Here is a 20751-nt window from a genome sequence, read left to right as displayed (position 1 = left end):
ACATCCTGTAATAAGGTTGTTCCCTGGAAAGAGACTGGAGGAGGAATGAGAAGGAGAAAATGCTGGAAATGATGGCAAAGGAGAGGAGATGGGTTGAAAAAGAGAAGAAGAGGCACTAGAAAGCAGGAAGGGAAGGAAAAGGGGAAGACCATAGCCATACTGCCCTGGAATATAGGGTCCAAGTGAGAGAAACAGACAGACTGCTGGTGAAGTGGGATCCAGGCAGGAGGTTCCAACTGAAAAAAAAAAAAACATTAAGACAAACTTGTAAGGACAGGGGGAAATTAATTTTTAATACTAACAAGAGAGAAGAAAGGAAAGGTTGGACATTCATTGGTCATCACAAAAATAGGAAATTCAGAAGGAAGCGCTCCTGTTAAGGCTGAATTGCACTGTTTACGAGGGGCTAACAGGGAGATAAATTATGCAGCATTAGGAGAACCATTTAACTTCCTGGCCCCCACAGTGCTGCAGCAGGCGCCTGCCCAGCTATTTGGCTCACAGTTTTAATGAGCCAGGATGGAGCTATAGCGGACACAGGCCCAGTGGCCGTCAGTAATGGCACACACCAGCCCCATCGGCCAAATGCTGCCTCCCCTTGTCGGGCAGCCCGCCTGGGTTCCATCAGCCATAAAGGGGCGAGGGCAATGCTGCTGGCTGTATAACGGGAGACTAAAATGCAAGCAAAAATGGTTTTTGTTGGGTAGGGAGAGGCCTACAGGCAGTGTGGGAGAAGGGAAAAGAGAGGGTAGAGATTTTTATTTAGGGATTTGTGAGACAAAAATCATGAAAAGGCGAGGCTAGGTCTGCCTCTGCTTAGGACTAAGTAAGACAGGGTCACTGAACCAAAGTTTATGTTCCCATCCTTCTTTAGGAGGGTGGAGGGGAAGGGAACAGATGAACACACGAAGAATGGTATCCTCAAAATCCCCTCTGGGGCGCTTGGCCTTGTTTCTTCACTCAAACACGCCTGCGACACAGCGACAGCTTGGATGCTGCCGTTTCCACAGGCCCTGCACCAGCCGAAATGTGGTTCTATTTGTCTTTGTGTTTCTAAAAATAATGGTGGGTTAGCTCCTCTTTTTACTCTCCTCATTAGATGCATATCTTCCATCAAAACGTTCGCTCTCTTTCCACAGCTCTTTTTGTCTGTGATGAAATAGCAGGAGCTGGCCCCAGTTTAGCTCCTATCCAATAAGGAGCAAAACCAAGCTGTTTAATTCCTTCATTTCTACTTGTAAGTAGCTCTGAAATTTGCTCAGGGCCCTTTCACAAAAAAAGCCAGCCTGAGATCTAAAATCCTCCTTCCAGGCTAGGCCTATATTCCTTAAGAGCACAGGGAATTTTCAACTGAAAGTGTGAAGAACCAAGAAGTAAAACAGTGAAAAGAACATTGCTTTAGTGGTTTCTGACGGATTTAGGACAAAACTGAATAAAGCCTGGGGAGATTTAGATAAGAATTTCAGTTTCTCTATTGGTGGGTGGTTAACTCTGGACATCAAATACTTCCATCACAAACTTTTCCCTAAGGAATGAAGAGAATAGTCTTAACCAGGGGCATATTTATAAGCTGTGGAGGGCCTGGAACTCCCAGGTATTCGGTGAAAGGAAATGAGCAGAATTTTTTCTACACAAAGGAGACAAAAACATTTTAGGGAGACAGATAGGAAGAGTGGTGGATTAGGCCTATATAACACACACTTTTAAAATGTATTGGTAATTTTATAATAATATTTTTTAAAATAATATAATAGTTTATTTTTACATCATTTTGTGCCTTTTTCCATGTCGGTTGTACTTTTATAATGTTTAAGAAAATATGTTTTTAGATATTTCAAATAAATTTCATGTAAGCAGGTTGAAAACTTCTGTGTACTATTCTAGGATCTAGAATAATGACTTTTTTAAAAAAGATTAATTTATTTATGCATACAAGAACTGGGGTACAGGTTAGAGGTGGGGGAGGTGAAAGGATTCACCAGAGACAGAGTGGGGAGAGGAACAGGCAGACTGACTGAAATACACTGCTGAAGGGAGCAGTGGGGTACAGGAAAGGCCTGCTAAGCCCTATGGGTCATTCCCTGGCCGGGGATGGAACTCAGGGGCCTCCCTGGTGGCACAAGGGGTTACAGCATAGCACTATAAAGCTCTCACAGCCACTGAGGCATGAGTTCAATCCCCAGCCAGAGAGGTGACCCACATGGCGCAGCAGACCTCTCCTGACCTGCCTGCTGCTCCCCTCAGTAGTAGATTTCATTAGATCTACCTGTTCTCCACTTTGTGTCTGGTGAATCCTCTCACCATGAACAATACCCCCACCCATTTCTCTGGCCTATAACCCAGTTCTTGTATGCATGAATAAATACATCTTTTTTTAAAAAGTGACTGTCAATCTGGTTGTATTTATTATTCCCTATATATTTTTTCATTTATTGTTAACTCTTAAAAATACTAGGTCAGGCCCTCCCTGGTGGCACAGCGGGTTAAAGCGCAGCACTGAGAAGCTAAAGCCACTTCCGCATGGTTCGAATCCCGCCTGCCCCGGAGGAGACCACATGACGTGGCAGACCTCTCCTGACCCGCCCGCTGCTCCCCTCAGCAGTGTACTTCGTCAATCTGCCTGTTCTGCTCCCCACTCTGTCTCTGGTGAAGCCTCTCACCGCCCCTGAGCCTCTGGCCTGTACCCCAGTTCTGTATGTACAAAAAAAAAATTTTAAAAAAAAAAAATACTAGGTCAGTCGAACTGCATGCTGAGGAAACTATCCCTTTGAAAGTAATTTTGATATATAACATTTTTGATCTTATTAAAAATACAGATTATCCTACTGAACTAAAAGTGGGTGGAGGGCCTCCCAAGGCATTTCCTTTTTGAATTACTAACTTTATGAAAATTGAGCTAAAGGAAAAAAATCCAGCTCTCCCATTTATTAATACCTTTATGGGTCTTTCTTTGTTCTTTGATCTTACCTATGACTAAGGTTTGGCAAAGAGCCACTCAGGGGACTAAGTGAGTGGCTCTTTCTAGCTGAAGTAGAAACAATAATTTTCAGTGAATATATTAATTATCTCCAAGATAACAAAGAGCTGATATCATTTAAAATGGGGGTTAGAGAATTTGAGTAACTCTGGATAGGAAGGCAGTTGGTGTGTCTTGGGGAGGTTTTCTGTAACAGATTCATCGTCTTATTTTCTGAATATTTTCTGGCATAAATGGAGGAGGGAAAAGTATGTGCTAATTTATACCCTATCTGGAGACCAAGATGATTCTGATCTGTCCTACTCAATATGGTAGTCAGTTGCCAGACACAGCTGCTGAGCACCTGAAATGTGGTCCAAACTGAGATACAATACTAAGGGTCAGTCACACTGGATGTAGAAGACTTAGGAAAAATAATGTAAAACCTCTCATTAATTCTGTTGGCTACAGGCTGAAATGAAAATATTTATAAAGTTAAATAAAATGTATTAAAATCGGGCTTCCCTGGTGGCACAGTGGTTTAAGACACAGTGCTATCAAGCTCTTGCAGACCTCTCGTCTCCCGGCTGCTCCTCTCAGCAGTGTATTTCAGCAGACCCGCCTGTTCTGCTCCCGTCTCTGTCTCTGGTGAATCCTCTCACTGCCCACACCTCCAGCTTACACCCCAGTTCTTAAATGCATAAAAAAATCTTTAAAAAATATATGTATATATAAAAGTTGATTTTTCTAGTTTACTTTTACTTTTTAATGTGGTCACCAAAAAATTTTAAATTATGCATGTAATTTGTATTTGTGGCTTGCATTATATTTCTTTTTGGACAGTTCTGATCTAGATAATATGCTCAAAGAACTGAAGGGAGTTTTAATTATGTTACAATCTCGACTTTCTCCTTTGCCCCCAAACCCATTTTCTCCAATGCAGTTTATACTGTATGGCGGCAGTTCTCAACCAGGGGCAGCTCCGCCCTGGGGACATCTGGCAATGTCTGAAGACTCTTCTGCTGGTCACAACTGGGAGATGCTACTGGCCTCCTGAGGGAGAGGCTGGGGGGATGTTGATAAATTCCTATAATATATATTGTGCTTGTCCAAACAAAGCTTTATCTGATCCAAAATGTCAATTGTGTCTCTGTTGAGAAACCCTGCAACAGGGTAACAGAGAAAGAGAAAGAAACAAGAAAAAGGCTGTTTTTCAACTTCCCTTGCCAAACTGCCAACACATGTTTTTGGATCTGAAACTTGGACGGAAAAAACACAGACAAAAAACTCCCAACCTCATTTTATAAAATGGCTGATGTTCTGCAGATCTGCAAATACTTAGGAGAAGGAAATTAGGACGATGGAGACAGAAGACACTGTAATTGAAAGAACAACGTATTAGATGGAATTCTCATGCGTTGCCTTGTTAGGAACAAGAAATGATACTTAAAAGAATTCTGGCTACTTCTGATTTTTACTCTTCAATGAAAAAAAAAATAGTAAGAAAGGAAGTTTAAGAAGCATAAAATGGATTATCAGGACAAAGAGAGAAATCAATCTGAAACTGATACTGCAGAATGGGCAGGAGACATCTAGTTTCTTATTAACAATTTTTCATGGGAGGTCCTTGGAAAAATGCTTTCCATTTTTAGGAGGTTCTTGTGTAGCCTTCTTTAACAAAATTTGGAATCCTACTTACTAGAACACTAAAAGAACAGAGCTAAAAGTTAGGAATGATCTAAGGAACAAAGATGGTGGGAATATATTTCAATGAATGAAGTCTTAAGACTTTTCACATTTGAAAACTGAAATATAAAGAAAACACACCTTGGGAGTGTAGCTCAATTAATTTTTCTTTAAGTATATGCCTATGAAGTTAACAATTCAAGTGAAGATATGAAGCATTTCAGGCACCCAAGAAAGCTCTCCTGTTCCTCTTTCCTTAAGCTTATAGATGAAATGATTACGGAAAATCTTTAGTGTACTGCCTGACACACAGCATGCACTCAACCAGTTCTGTCATCTTAAACCTCAAGGTAGACAGGTATTGTATAAAAACAAACATTTTTTGTAGAGTACTTCTAAGCAAGTCATTATTCAAAGAGGGTTCTTTTCCTAATCCAGTCAAGACCAATCTTCCAGAAGCTTTTTAAAATAACATCACTAAATGGAACCAAAAGAAGGCTCAGGCCCACACGAAAACTAAATTTTCACCTATTGACTGTGAGGCAGACACAAGCATGTGTGCATTAGAAATGTAATCGTTTCATGCTAAGTTCTTGGTAAAGTATTGTGACCAATGAAATTTCTGAGCAATAAACACTCTATCCTAGTCAAATGCATTCCTAAAATGTTGTTTTTGGCCACTGCAGTTCCAGTTTCCATGTGAAATGTTAAAGAACATTTAAAAATGCCCTTATATCCTGACCTATGGATTAATTCAAGTCCCTTTCCTTGTTTCAGAAGAGCAGACTGGGAAAATGAGGCAAATCTGCACTCTTTATCATTAGGAAATGAGCACTAAACTGTAGGGAACAATGTGAGGAACTGAGTTTGTATTGGTGATGGTCTGAAAAGTCATTTATGCTCAAACTAACTACCCCCTCCTCTGAAGTTTCTGGGTTTGGCAGTGCTTCGTGGACAGAATAGCTTTCTTTTATTACAGTATGTACACTTGGGCATATTTTGATGAAAAAGAAAATGAAAAATCCATACAAAATCTGGGAAACTATGGGGAGTAAGATCTAGAATATAGTGGTATCAATGCTGAATAGGGCAAAAAGAATAACTGACCTTGTTTGGAACACAATTTAGTCACTTCAATTGATCACATATTCTGAAAGAAACTAGGAGATCTGCGACAGTCTTGCTAAGGCTTTCACTCTCACTGCAGCGCTTTTATTCCCTGAAGGCTATCATTTATGTTTGGGAAAGCAGGGAAAGGGAGAAGGGAAGGAATTAAGTACACATACCTCAAAGCCAACATAACTTTCATTTATGCCTTCGTCAATCCTCGGCGCCTGCTCTCTGCTTTAAGATGTTGTGGTTTACTAAATGAGTCACACATCCTGCTTTGAATGCCTCATGGCTCTTGAATGAATCATTTCAAAGTACAGGATTGTTCAACAAATAAATACAACCACAGCAGCAGCCGCTCACTGGCTTCATGTGTGAGCAAGGTAATTTACAGAGGAAAAATAAGAGCAGGAAACTTCTTCCCAAAATACCCTAAAAAAGAACATGTCAGGGGAATGAAAGAGGATAAACTAAAGGGAGGTGGGGGGGACCTATCAAGTGATACCTAAGCTAAATTCCTTTGTCTGTGGTTTCAGGAATTTTCTGTTTGGACAAGAAAGTTTGTGTGACTTAAAGAGAAGATTCTGGCACGACTAAATTAGTTCATTTAAAAAGAAGGAATTCTGAGAGCAGATATTTAATAGTTGGTCTGCGGCCTCTGGCAGACATATTAGTCCCTTATCAACAGTCCTCTGTTTGTGAAAGTATCCCAAACACCTAGAACAGTATCTACACACAGTGGGAGTTTAATAAATATATTTTTAATAAATGCATGTTTTTAATAAATAAGCATGTTGCACTACAGTGCTATAAAGCACCCCCAACTTGCAAAATTCTTGTCCATGTGTATAATGGTGGGAGAGTTTTCATCTATAGCCAAAGGAAGAATCAATACATATTTTTAAAGATTTATTTATTTATACAAGAACTGGGTTACAGGTCAGAGGTGGGGGGTATAGGCCAAAGTGGTGAGAGGATTCACCAGAGACATAGTGGAGAAGAGAACAGGCTGACTGACTGAAATACACTGTTGATGGGGAGCAGAGGGTGGAACAGGAGAGGTCTGCTGCGCCTTGTGGGTCAGCTCTCTGGCCAGGGGATCAAACTCGTGCTGCAGTGGCTGCAGGCAGCTTCATAGTGTGCTTTAACCTCTTGCACTACCATGAAGGGCCCAAGAATCAGTATTTTAAATACCAGTGCTTTCCTTATGGAACTAGAGAAATAGGTCCATTCAGGATCAAGAACATACTAATGGGAGGGGTCTAGAATAAGAAACAAATACAATTTCAAAAATTAAGATGATAGGAAAAAGTAAAAATGGCAGCAAAGGGAATTGAAATCATCGGGGAAAATTTCTTGCCTCTAAAGGGGAGAGGATTAAAGTCATTTCCAAAAGAGTCTAAATAAAGTACATTATGCTTGTATTTTTCTCACTTTATTTTCTCCTACTGTTAAAACAGTACCAAAAAAGGCAATAAAACAATCCCAAGGGGTAGAACTAAGGTGTTCAATTGCAAGACCACTCCGCTCAAAGTCCAGTAACAATGGGGTTTAATTAACAAACAGGAGAAAGGAAAGAGTTTCTAAGGCCACAAGTGGTTGGCTGCCTCCCCCCAGATTGTGTCTGCAGTGTTCACAAGTCCCTAACAAAGGCTGCTCGTGCAAGACGGCACAGTCCCAGCAACAAGGGTCTGGAGCTGGTGGCAACCAGCAAGCAGTGGGCAGAGCAGCTGGAGGTGCTCACAGGTGGGGCTGCTGGGGTGATACCCAGCAACCCACAGCATCGAATGGTGGACTGAATGGAAATGAAGGCAACCACACTGGGAGGCAGTGCTAAACAATCAGAAGCAATAGGCAGCTCTCAAAGGTGACCGGACAAAAAATGCTAGCCATCTGTCATCAGTGCTGACCAGTACTGGCCAGCAGTGCTGGCCACCACCAGCCACCAGAAGATGGTGTCAGACATCAGTGTTAAGAGTTCCTCATGAGCTACTGGCATGAACCAATAGCTAACAGGTTTTTGATACACCAGGCTGAAGGCCAACAATGTCCACGGCAGGTGCAGGGGCCAGGTCTCTAGGAAGGCCTATGAAGTTTGGTGAATGCCTCAGAGATCGACTACTCAGCGCTTTCTGGAGGCCAGAGGCAGAGTGTAAAATGCATTATGCTTGTATTTTTCTCACTTTATTTTCTCCTACTGTTAAAACAGTACCCAAAAGGGCAATAAAATAATCCCACGGGGTAGTGCTAAGGTGCTCAATTGCAAGACCACTCTTCCAAGGCCGGGAGCCGGTCTTATTCTGCCTTAACTCCTAGTTCAGGGTCTCCTACCCTACAGACCTGATTGGACCATTTACAATTCTAAGTGTCTTACTGGGACATTGGGCACTAATCAGTTTGCTTCCTTTCTGCAGTCCAAATAATTAACTCATCCCATGAATGAAACTGAGCTCTAACCTAACTGGCCCACAGAGCCAGACTCTGATTGGTTATTTACAATCCTGGTCCAGATACAAAAGAGAAAAACCTGCCCCCAGCCCAGACTGACCCGAAATAAGGACAGGCTCATGGACTGAATGGTCTGGTTTCACTTTCCCACTGATGCTGTCTATCCAGGTCAATGTAATGACCCACAAAATATACTTGTTTTCAATTTTGTGCCTCTTCAAAAATCCTCTCTTCTCAGACCTGCCTTTCTCTCTTCCCTCAGCTATCCAATCATTTGAAACACAATAGCTTTTTGAGAGCTTCTTTAATGTCTCTAACCAGTATTTTGTCTTTCCTAAAGCTTGATGGTATTTCTGTGGTTTGTTTTAAAAATATAGAAATTTATATAGTCTATGTGGTCTCACAGTTTTAACCTTTAAAGCAGACAGTAAACTACTACAGGGTTAAAACCTGGCTTACAGGCCCTCCCTGGTGGCGCAGCGGGTTAAAGCACTGCACTGAGAAACTGAAGCCACTTCCGCATGAGTTCGATCCCCGCCTGCCCCGGAGGCGACCACATGGCGCGGCAGACCTCTCCTGACCCGCCCGCTGCTCCCCTCAGCAGTGTACTTCGTCCATCTGCCTGTTCTGCTCCCCACTCTGTCTCTGGTGAATCCTCTCACCCTCCGCAACTCTGGCCTGTACCCCAGTTCTGTACGAATAAATAAATAAATCTTTAAAAAAAAAAAAAAAAAAACCTGGCTTACAATTATTCTTTACCCTCCCTACCTTGTCATCTCAGGACTTGGTCCAGTATTGGACAAACAACAATTAGATATTTAATAAGTGATTGGGTGCATTTTTATAGAATGGTATGACATTAACTATTGAAAACTTTATCACCTTTGCAATCTAAGACTTTAACAGAATGGTTTACTGCCTTTTCATCTCCATTTCCAAAATAATTTCATTATGAAAACAAGTAAGATTTACTGTATCTTCTTCACTTCTGTTAACACTAGATCCCCTTTATTACAAAGAGGCGCCTCAGATGATTTCAGTGTGCTGGGGTTCACTGCTGCTGTACATCGGGGTCAGTTCACTTTCTTTGCGTATCTGGTTCCAAAACTGAATTTCATTTTATTATCAGCTAAAGTGCTCTGTGTAAAAATGTCAATTTAAAAATGACAAGCTAGTGGCATTTTAACCACATTCTTTTAGTATCCCAATTACCTCAATTTTATAGGGCAGAATGTCAGCATCCCATAGGAGTCCGTGTCAGAAACTGGATCCCTTCCTTTTTTCTACTGTACACTACAGTCCTGGACTAGAGGAAAAGGTTTGTTAATAGTGAACAAACAGCAGGGGGGAAGGGGCAAAGGAAAAACATGAAAGTCACAGTCCATACTGAACTGCTGGGTCCCCCTTCATTACGGGCCGGGGTGACTGTCAGCGGACTAGTCTCCATCACACAGGCCAATGGTGCAACTATCTCTCTAAGTAGCAGAAATTTAAACACTCAGCAACAACTCATCTGTAATTTTTATTTTGGTTCTTATTCTTTCTTTCTCCTTATGACCAATGTGAAAACTCATGAGCCCTGTGGGTGGTGTCTTACACCAAGTAGGCTGCAGGTGCCCCATAAATCAGTCAAAAGGAAACTGAGCCCCAAAGACCATATAGGCCGATTCCCACGGGGCTGGGCAGTGTAGGAAAGGATGGCAAATACAATTTCTTATCAGTTTAAACTGGAGAGATTATTTTTGTATTTTGTTTTGAAATCTTGCTTATTACTTGGTGGGACTGAAATTCCTAAATTCTTTTTTTATTGTGGTAAGGACAGATGGTACGACTAAGTATCTCATATATATAGATCAGCATTGTCTTTTTGTGACTATAAATTTTACTTAGCATATACTGTAGCATACTGTAGTTTCCTTCTTTTTAAAGCTGAGTATGACCCCATTTTATGTATATACAACACGTTTATCCATTCATCAATGAATGGACACTTAATTTGCTTCCATGCTTTAGCTATCATGAGTAATGTTGCTATGCATATGGGTGTATAAATACCTCTTCAGGGGCACAATGGGTTGAGGCACAGCATTGTGAATCTGTCTGAAACCACTGCAGCATGAGTTCGATTCCCAGCCAGGGAGGTGACCCACATTGTGGGGCAGCCATCTCCTGACCTGCCTGCTGCTCCCCTTTGTCCATATGCCTGTTCTGCTCCCCACTCTGTCTCTGGGGAATCCTCTCACCTGCCCGCATCCCTGGCCTGTACCCCTGTTATGTATGCACAAATAAATAAATCTTAAAAAATAATAAAATGCCTACTTCAACCAAAATAAATAAATAAAAATAACCTCTTCAAGATTCTGCTTCTAATACATATCCGGAAGTAGAACTGCTAGATCATAAGGTAACTACTTTTGACTATTCTGAGGAATCACCAGGCTGGTTTTCACACTGGCTACATCACCCTACATTCCTGCCAACACGGCATAAGGGGTTACCCTTGTGTGTGTGCTTTTAGAGTAGCCACTCTACCACTAGAGTGAAGTGCTAACTTGTAGCTTTCACCTGTGTTTCCTTAATGACTGGTGATGTTGAACATGTTTTCACAGGCGAAGCCAAGACACAGAAATGTCCCCTGGAGGTTCAGGTAAAAAAGTACACAAATGGGAATGTTTTTTTTCCTTTGTAAAAGGGAAAGCTAGAAAATGATAGTTCTTGCTCTATTCTTCTTCTTCACCCTTTCACACTGGGGGAATAAATTGGAGATTAAAAGGTAAAAGCCCCAAAATAGTGGTAGAATAAATCTAGGTCCTTGATAATCTTGTTGAGCTGATCAAACAATCCTAACTCTTGTGTTACAATATTCCCAAAGTTTTAACTTGTTGTTAGGTATTTGTGACTGAAACCCATCCTAACCAAGACGTAATGATTTCTAGGATGTATAAATATTTCCTTATTTTCTATTACAGAACTTGAAATGGAATATGAAAGTATCTTATTCTTCATGATATTGATTAAAGCAGAATTCCATCTGTATTTCCACATAGTAAACTGAAGACATTATCTTATCATCACCTATTACTCCAGGGTTCCTTAGAGACAATGGCTATCCACTGTTTGGACTCTGGGAGGGCAAATAGTAAGACAGAGGCACTTTACATGCTGTTCCTGAAGTTGAGATTATTAAAGACCACTTTTCACTGAGGTATATGGAATTTTAAGTTAAAACACACACTTTGCTTATTCCTGAATGCCTCATTCCTTCAATACCTAACAGTTGGCTCTTCATTAAATTCCAGGCTACTCCTGGGAACAATGCTTAAGAATTAACACCAACAGGGCCTCCCTGGTGGCCTAGAGGCTAAGGCTCAGCGCCATCCCCAGCTGGCCCTTGTGGCAAAGCAGATTTTTCCTGTCTCACCAGCTGCTCCCCTCAGCAGTGTATTTCAGCATATCTGCCTGTTCTGCTCCCCACTCTGTCTATAGTGAGTCCTCTCACTCCCCACACCTCTGGCCTGTACCCAAGTTCTTATATGCATTTATAAATAATTCTTTAAAATATTATTGTTAAATTCTATTAAACAGTATTGTTAAATTCTTGTTGACATTACACATTCATGTTTTTCAATTTCATCTCTATTCTCAAATTCTTAATAGGACATTATGCTGTACAGAGCCTCGGAAAAACGTATGAAACACTTTTATTTTCCAATTTGCTACACATTAAATACTGCCATCTCTGAAACTTATGGGTGGGAAGGACAAAATGACAAGTAAAAAGTGTGGATCATAACTATTAATGTTAGGAAAATCACTGTATTGGCTTGGTCTGCTAAACCTTTATTGTGGAAAAAAGAATACTTGAAATTTTTCTTGATAATTACAGGATTTTTAGAATGCTCTCAATGAGCTCTGTACAGAGCACATAAAAATCACAGCATAGGCCCTCCCTGGTGGCGCAGTGGGTTAAAGCGCAGCACTGAGAAGCTAGAGCCACTTCCGCATGAGTTCGATTCCCGCCTGCCCCGGAGGAGACCACATGGCGTGGCAGACCTCTCCTGACCCGCCTGCTGCTCCCCTCAGCAGTGTACTTCATAGATCTGCCTGTTCTGCTCCCCACTCTGTCTCTGGTAAAGCCTCTCACCACCCCTGACCCTCTGGCCTGTACCCCAGCTCTGTATGCACAAATAAATAAATCTTTAAAAAAAAAAAATCACAGCATATCCCCTATAATAACTATAAGCTTACCTTTTAAGGGCTTATGCAATTTTGAATTATAACAATTAAGCCAGAAGAAAAATTGAAGTTGCGGAAGGGATTAGAAGAGAGGTGGAGGGGGAAGAGAAACAGGGACAGAAGCAGGAACAAGGAAAGAGATATTGAGACTTCATCTTCAAAACTGAGTACTTACATGGTTGGGACAAGCTTACATGATTACACTCATTTGCTCAAAATAATTCTAAAATGCTGTAGTACATTTTTGTTTCAAACAAGCTAGCAAAGTGTAAGTGCCTTGAGCTTTAGCAACTATAAAAAAGGCTACAGGCTGGTAAAGAAATAGAAAAAGACAAGAGTGAAATTTTTGGCTAGTCTCTTGACTATACCAGAAGATAGGGTGTACTGATTCCGACTTCTCACCTTGAAGTAGAAAAAAAAAAATTACCTTGATCTGTTGACAAATTACTACTACCTTGATCTGTTGACATATTCAGTTGCTTGATTTTGTGTGTGTCTAACTTAGAAAGTTTGTTTTTTTTAAAAGATTTATTTATTTATGCATACAAGAACTGGGTACAGGACAGAGGTACAGGGGGTGAGAGGATTCACCAGAGACAAAGTGGGGAGCAGAACAGGCAGGCTGACTGAAATACACTGCTGAGAGGAGCAGCAGGTGGGTCAGGAGAGGTCTGCCACACCATATGGGTCACCTCCTTGGCCAGGGACTGAACTTGTGCTGCGGTGGTTTCAGATAGCTTCATAGTGCTTTAACCTGCTGTACCAGCAATGAGGACCTAATGTGGGAAGTTTTGTTGAGCTTTCTCTACTAATGTCAAGCAAAAGGGAAATTCCCTAAGTTTTAGGTGTTTGACTACTAGTAGTCAAAGGTATTTTTTGAATGCTGAATATTGGTCTACATTAATAAAAGAACCCAAGCAGGCAACCAGGAGGGTTAATAGAATCCATGCAGCCTAATAACACTTCTCCACAGTCTTCCTGACGGTCAGCGTGAACCTCCAGAGCAGTACTACCAACACTGTGGAAAACGCCCCTGCCAGCCTCTCTAGCCCCATCTCCTATTGCTCTCTGTCATATCACAGTTTGTGCTCCAACAACAGCAAGCTACCTGCAGTTTCTCTGAACATGCCATGCTGTTTTACTCTTTTGTGTCTACTGTTTTCTTATGTGTAGAATATTCTCCACCTTTTCTGTCTAGCAAATTTCTATGCATTTCAAAACCAGTTAAAACATTATTTTCTCTATGAAACGCTTCACGATGTCTACCACACCTTTGGTATTTGCAAATATACTACTACATTTATCATACTGCAGTACTACATTTTTATGTGTCTGGTTCCTTGTCAATGAATACTTTGATGTGTTCAATTAATTTTAATTGACATATAACTGTCATATATTAGTTTGAGGTGTACAACATAATGATCTGCTATCTGTATATACAGTTACTGCCTATCACCATATAGTTACAAATTTTTTTTCTTGTGATGAGACTTTTAGTTACTCTCTTAGCAACATTCAGATATGTAATGAAGTATTACTAACTACATTACCATGCTGTACACGGCATTCCCATGACTTATTTATTTTATAACTGGAAATTTGCACCTTTTCACCCCCTTCACGACCCTCCATCCACTTGCCCCCTTCACCCCATGCTCCTCTCACCCCAGCCTTCTGATAAGCATGAATCTATTCTTCATATTCATTAGCTTGGCTTTTTTTTTTCTATATCTGAATATAAGCAAAATGATATACTATTTGTCTTTATCTGACTTAATTCCACTTAGCATAATGTCCTTAAAGCCCATCCATGTTGGTGACACAAATGACAATATTTCATTCTATTTTATATAATGACAATATTTCATTCATTTTATAAATGAATAATATTCTATTGTGTGGTATATACATTTTCTTCACCCAGTCATCCATCAATGGATATGTAGGTTGTTTCCACACCTTGGCTACTGTAAAAAATGCTGCAATGAACAAGGGGGTATATAAATCTTTTCAAGTTAGTGTTTTCGTTTTATTGAGATAATAAACCTTGAGGCAGTTCTGTGTTTAATTTTTTTGAGGAACTTTTACACTGCTTTCCATAGTGGTTGTTCCAATGTACCTTCCACAATGTAACAATAGTAGATAAGGGTTCTCTTTTCCCTGTGTCCACATCATTTATTGTCTTTTTAACAGTAGTCACTCTAACAGATTTGAGGTGATTTCTCAGGTTTTAATTTCCACTTCCCTGATGATTAGTGATGCTGAACATCTTTTCATGTATTTGCTGTTAGTCTGTATGCTGTCGTTGGTAAAATGTCTATTCAGATTTTCTGCCCATCTGAACATGATTTTCTTCTTTTATGCTACTGAGTTGTATGAGTTCTTTATACATTTTGGATATTAGTCCAGTACAGATACAGGCTTTGCAAATACTTTTTCCCATTCAGTAGGTTGACTTTTCATTTCCTTGATGATTTCCTTTACTGTGCAGTACCTGTGTTGTTTGATTTTTATCTTTGTTGCCTGTGATGTTTGAATCAGGTCCAAAAAGTCACCACCAAGACTGATGTCAGGGAGCTTTATATATATTCTTGTCACTAGTATGGGATCTGGCACACTACAGATATACAAGTATTTTTGTATTAAATTGAACCACAAAGACTAATGAGGATCCGACTGAATTGACAAAATTATTCTTGAGCTAGTTTCTGGAAACCTGTGCTTAGGTTTACTCAAAGCTGGAAATACCTGGCAGAATGCACCAAGAGAAGTGCTTGACTTTTTTCCTATGATGGATCTTTTGTTTGTACTAAGTCTCTCAGTAGAGATATTTGTGAAAACCCATATTCATTTTTTTTATTATGTCTGAAATGATAACAAATTGTTTCAATTACAACCTCTCACCCTCTTATGTCAGAATGTAGACAAACCAGGAGGTGCTAATGGGATCCTATTAACCTTCATAACACATTACAACAGCCCCATCTGTTAGTTCAGGGAAGAGGAGAGAAAGGATAAATATGAAGGTCAACATACTGATGGGTGTCAGGGCAGAATTAAGACTGGTAGTCCTCACTTTTAGCAACAATTCACTGCAGCTAACGGCGGATTACAACCAGTGTAGTAGGCCGATAAAGACTTCTAGATTAGGAAGCTGCCCTGGCAAAATACCACAAACTGAGTGGTCTAAGCAATGCGTATCTATTGTCTCAGAATTCTGGAGGCCAGCAGTCTAAAAGCAAGATGTTAACAGGGTTGGTTCATTATGAAGAATGTGAGGAGAAATTTGTTCCACGCCTCTCTGTCCTCGCTGGTGTCTGCTGGCAATCTTTCATGTTTCCTGCTCCAGGCAGCACAGTTTCAATCTTTATATGGCATTCTCCCTGGGTACATGTTGGTGCCTAATTTCCTCTTTTCATAAGGACACCAGTCCATTGACTTAGGAGCACACCAACTCCAGAATGACTTCATATATTAACTAATTATATCTGAGACCTACTTTCAAATAAAAGGTCACCCTCTGAGTCTTAATCTAAGATTAAGACTGCAACATGTAAATTTTGGGGGACACAATTCAACCTCTAACAGGCTCTAGAGTAATGTGCATTTCCTAATTACTAGAACCTGGGAATGTTACTTTATATAATGATGAATTTAAGTGCTTGTGATAAAGAGATTATCCTGGATTATCCAGCCAGGCTCTCAATGCCATCACTAGTATCTTTATAAGAGAGAGCCAAAGGGAGAAACATGAGAAAAGAAAGTGATGGGAATAAAAATAGAAGAGGAGATTGGAGTGATGAGACCACAAGCTAAAAATGTTGGCTTCACCAGAAAATGGAAGAGACAAGGGAAGGATTTCCCTAAGAGCCTTTGAAGAGAGGGTGGCTCTGCTCACACCCTGATTCTGGACATCTAGCTTCCCAATCTGTGAGAAAACAAACTTCTGTTGTTATAAATTATCCAGTTTTTGATAATTTGTTAACACTGGCTATCAGAAATTAACAGACATAGAATCTTCTCATATCTAAACACAATTATTCTCATTCTAAAGGCAGCAGAGGAGTGAGCAGACAGGATCAGAGATAACACTTAAATTTCAAGCAATTACACCCACAATTATGAACTCTCACCCACCTACTCCTGAAACTATAAACATCACTTAAGAGGAACCAGATATCAGCACTGCATCTGATGTACTTATAAATTACTGTACCTATAGGAATTTGAGCAAGAAGTAATTCCACCTATCTACTTTTCTTTCTCTACCATTAATCAGACATTCTGTATACCTGTGGGTCACATATGTTGTCTATAGTGGTTCTATATAGGTTATAACCAGATTGGTCCTATTTTAAGAAGCACTTTATTCAAAAGGATTTTTAAGTCCATAGTGTCAGATGTGTTGACTGGCTTGGGAAATTCCCATTTTCTATCCATGCATGCAGTCCTTTATCATGTCAATTTTTTAACTGTACAAAATACCACTTAAAGGAATTTTTTTTTTTTCTGAGTACTATCTCTCTACAATAGAGACAGTCTTAACACTGGGTTGAGCCCAGGGGCACAGAGTGAACTCATCATAACTGGTAGTGTACAAACAGATCTGTTTGCCTAATCAAACAAGCCTCGTAGTTTACACATAAGATATTAATTTGGGGGGGTCTTTACCCTTTTTTTCCTGACTCTCTTACCCGCAAACACTTGATTTTCAAGTAAAAAATATTCTAAATTCATCAACACAGTAAAACACACACACACACACACACACACACACACAACAGGGTGATTAGAGAGAGACATGCTCAGCTACGGGAGACATTCTGTACTTAGGTCCAGTTGGCTGAGGAAGAAGACCACTGAGGACCGTCTACTAGAGAGAGCTCATAAATCATGTTTATTTTTTCACTGTTTGCAACTATTAGAGCTAAGGTGATCTGCTGGTAGCAGGAGCCTGCAGAAGCGCAGAGAGAAAGGCTCCTTGAAGACAGCCCCAAGCCCATCTACTGAGTGTTGCGCTCCTAGAGAACAATACAAGGCTGAGGATACAACACTCAAAAATACCTGCTAAATTAACAGTAAATTTTTTTCTGCCTCCTGGAAATGTAAAGGAAAATAAAGCCCCAATAAGAACCTTACTCAATTCTGAATCAATTCTAAAATTCTAGGAATCATGACCAAAAATGGATTAAAGAGCCCCCAATTTCCTGGTGGCTTTATATGGGAAACAAATTGATTTCCTTCTGCTGTGAAGCTTATGGAAGTCACAGGAAATGGCTGAGATGATATATCTTATCCAAACAGCAGCTTAGGGACCATCAGCTTATCCACTTGAAACTCTTCTTACAACTCAAGGATAATATGGTGCATCAGCAAAATAATTTATCCATGTACAATTTAGTACCAATGGCAGAAAAGCTCAGAAGAAATTCTTTTTTAAGGTATGTGGTGGAAAGCCAGGAAGCCAGCAAAGCCTACAATGGATTAATTCCGTTCTTTTTAATGATGCCTTGACCTATGCTAATAGCTGTCTTCAAACTGTGGGACTTGATCTGTTAGTGGGTAATAAAATCAATTTAGTGATTTATAACGAGCATTTTTTTTAAAGATTTATTTTTATTTATTTATGCATGCAACAACTGGGGTGTAGGCCAGAGGTATGGGGGCAGGCAAGAGGATTCCCCAGAGGCAGAGTGGGGAGCAGAACAGGCTGATCCACTGAGACACACTGCTGAGGGGAGCAGAGAGGAGAGAGGAGAGGTCTGCTGCGCCCTGGGGGTCATCTCCCCTGGGGGTCATCTCGCTGGCCAGGGATCATGCTGACACTTAATCCCTACACCACCAGGGAGGCCCCCAGTTCTTAAATAGATCAGATTAAGTAAGGTCACAAGGCAAAGTGCTATCCCCAAAATTGGAGAGACAGCTGGACAGAGAGATAGTTACTCCCCTCTCAGAACTTTGTGGGAACCAAAACCCTCAACTATAAATGATGATCTGCTGGAGGCTCATTGTAGATAAATCTGGAAGCTAAAAGACTCTAGTGTGGGGGCAGTAGAAGAGACCCCTCATTTTGAGCATTTTCTCTTCAGGAACTCAGAGTGACAGCTCATCTGTGCCAAAGGAAGAAAGGCAACAGGGCAAAGACAAGTCTTCTCTAAAAATGGTGCACATTCTGGATGTCCATATGCAAAAAAATGAAACTGCACATAGGTCTTTGCAAGTAACTCAAAATGGGTCACAAACATAAATGTAAAACACAAAACTCCTCTAAGATAACCTAAATGGTTTCTGGTTTGACAATGACTTTAGGTACACCAACACCAAATGTGATATTCATAAAAGGAATAAATGGTAAGCTGGACTTTGGTAATATTAAAAGCTACAAGGACAATGTCAAGAGAATGACAAGAAAAGCCAGCCTGGGAGAAAACATTTGCAAAAAACACATCTAAACTATTATCCAAAATCTACAGAACTCTTTAAACTCAACAATAAGGAAACAAACAACCCAATTAAAATTTGGGCCAAAGACACCTCGCAAAGGAAAACATATAGGTGGCAAATAAGAACATGGAAAGATTCTCTACATTCTATGTTGTTGAGAAATGCAAATTAACACAACAATGACATAGCATCACATGCCTATTGGAAGGGCTGAATCTAGATGACAGATAATACCAAATACTGGCAAGGATATAAAGCAGGAGATAGGCTAATTCACTGCTGGTGGGAATGCAAAATGGGACAGCCTCTTTGGAAGGCAGTTTGGCAATTTCATGTATCACATTTTTATCACTTATCCCAGGTATCATGCGCTTTGGAATTTATCCAAAGAAGCTGAAAACTTAGGTCCACATGAAAACCTGCACACAGGTGTTTATGGCATCTTTATTCATAATTGCTAAACTCAGAAGCTGCCCCAATGTCCTTCAGCAAATGAATGGATAAATAAACTGGTGCAGCCAGATAATGGAATATTACTCAATGCTAAAAAGAAATGAGCTATCAAGTCATAAAAAGATGTGAATTAAAAGCATACTACTAAGTGAAAGAAGCCAACCGTAAAAGATTACATACGTATTATCCCAACTATATGACATTGTGAAAAAGAGAAACTATGGAAGTAGAAAAAGGGTCAGTGGTTGCCCAGAAATGGGGTTGAGAGGAGGAATGAACGGTAAAGTACGGAGGAATTTACGGCAGTGAAATTACTCTGTGTGGACCACGGTGATGAGTAGTCATCATGCGCTTGTCCGACAACACCAAGTGCGAACCCCAAGACAAACTATGAATTTGGTGATTATGATAGGTCAGTGCATGTTCACCAGTGTTGCTGGGGAGGCTGAATGTATGTGTTTGACAGGCAAAAATATGTGAAATCTCTATACTAAATCTCTATACCGTCTCAATTTCACCGTGAACCTAAAACTGCTCTAAAAAGTCTTTAAAGGGAATTGAACACCAGTAAGCAAAGTCAATAGCTTGTCATGTGTTTATTCCCAATGCATACTCAAAAACTACCCTGAAAGTCTGCCAGAAGCAGACTACCACACTGCTTATTATTCTAATATTAACGCAGAAAACATGGCAGAGAGTCCAGCTTCGAAGCAAGTCTTGTATCCTGGACGGAGCTCCAATTCAATTACGTCCTAGCTGCTGATTTTTCTATCACCACTTCCCCTTTGTTTCAGAGACAGAATTCACAACCTTCTGTTCCTGCCGTGGAGAAGAAATTGCTTCTCAGAAAGGCTTAGCTCACTGCATTTTACTAGATAAAGAAAAAACAAAAAGCTATTGGGCTCTGACAAGTCGATTACTGTCTATGGGAGAGCAAAATGCCTCCCTTAGGACTGAGAGAATAGTCAACAAGGTACAATATGTTTAACCACAGCTCTGCCAAGAGCTGCTACATATGTGCACATGGCTTTCTCTTCTCTGGGCCATCACGTATGCAGAACTGAAAGTACAAGCCTCCATAAAGCCCTCGTCTGGCATACGAAGCAAAAGAATGTTGAAATAAAATCTTCCCTTCCCACTTTTGCAATTATTTAGCTAAAACTTACAAGGGAAGAAATGAAAAGGCTGATGAGAGAACAGCTAAATTACTGAATATAATATGGTACTTTATAAAACAGACTCCTGACCCCTGATAATTTTAGGGAAACTGCTGCACCTGCCCCTTATCAATAGAGCTTAGGTGGACGAATCCTAAAATACAGACACATGTTGTTTAAGGATGGAGATACAGTCTGGAAAATGTGCCACTGGGCAATTCTGCCACTGCACGAACATCACAGAGTATAATCACACAA

The 20751-nt window shown here is 40.3% G+C and overlaps 1 protein-coding gene across 5 annotated transcripts in view; it reads right to left on the bottom strand.

The window, feature by feature from the left end:
• Positions 1-20751, bottom strand: part of ATF7 (activating transcription factor 7) — a 72505-nt gene that overhangs the window by 20743 nt on the left and 31011 nt on the right. The gene's annotated exons all lie outside the window — the stretch shown is intronic.

This window comes from Condylura cristata, unplaced genomic scaffold, assembly GCF_000260355.1.
Source record: "Condylura cristata isolate star-nosed mole 26May11 unplaced genomic scaffold, ConCri1.0 scaffold00034, whole genome shotgun sequence".
Classification (NCBI taxonomy): Eukaryota; Metazoa; Chordata; class Mammalia; order Eulipotyphla; family Talpidae; genus Condylura; species Condylura cristata.
Note: the sequence above shows the minus strand (reverse complement) of the source record. Positions and strands in the feature narration are given on the sequence as shown.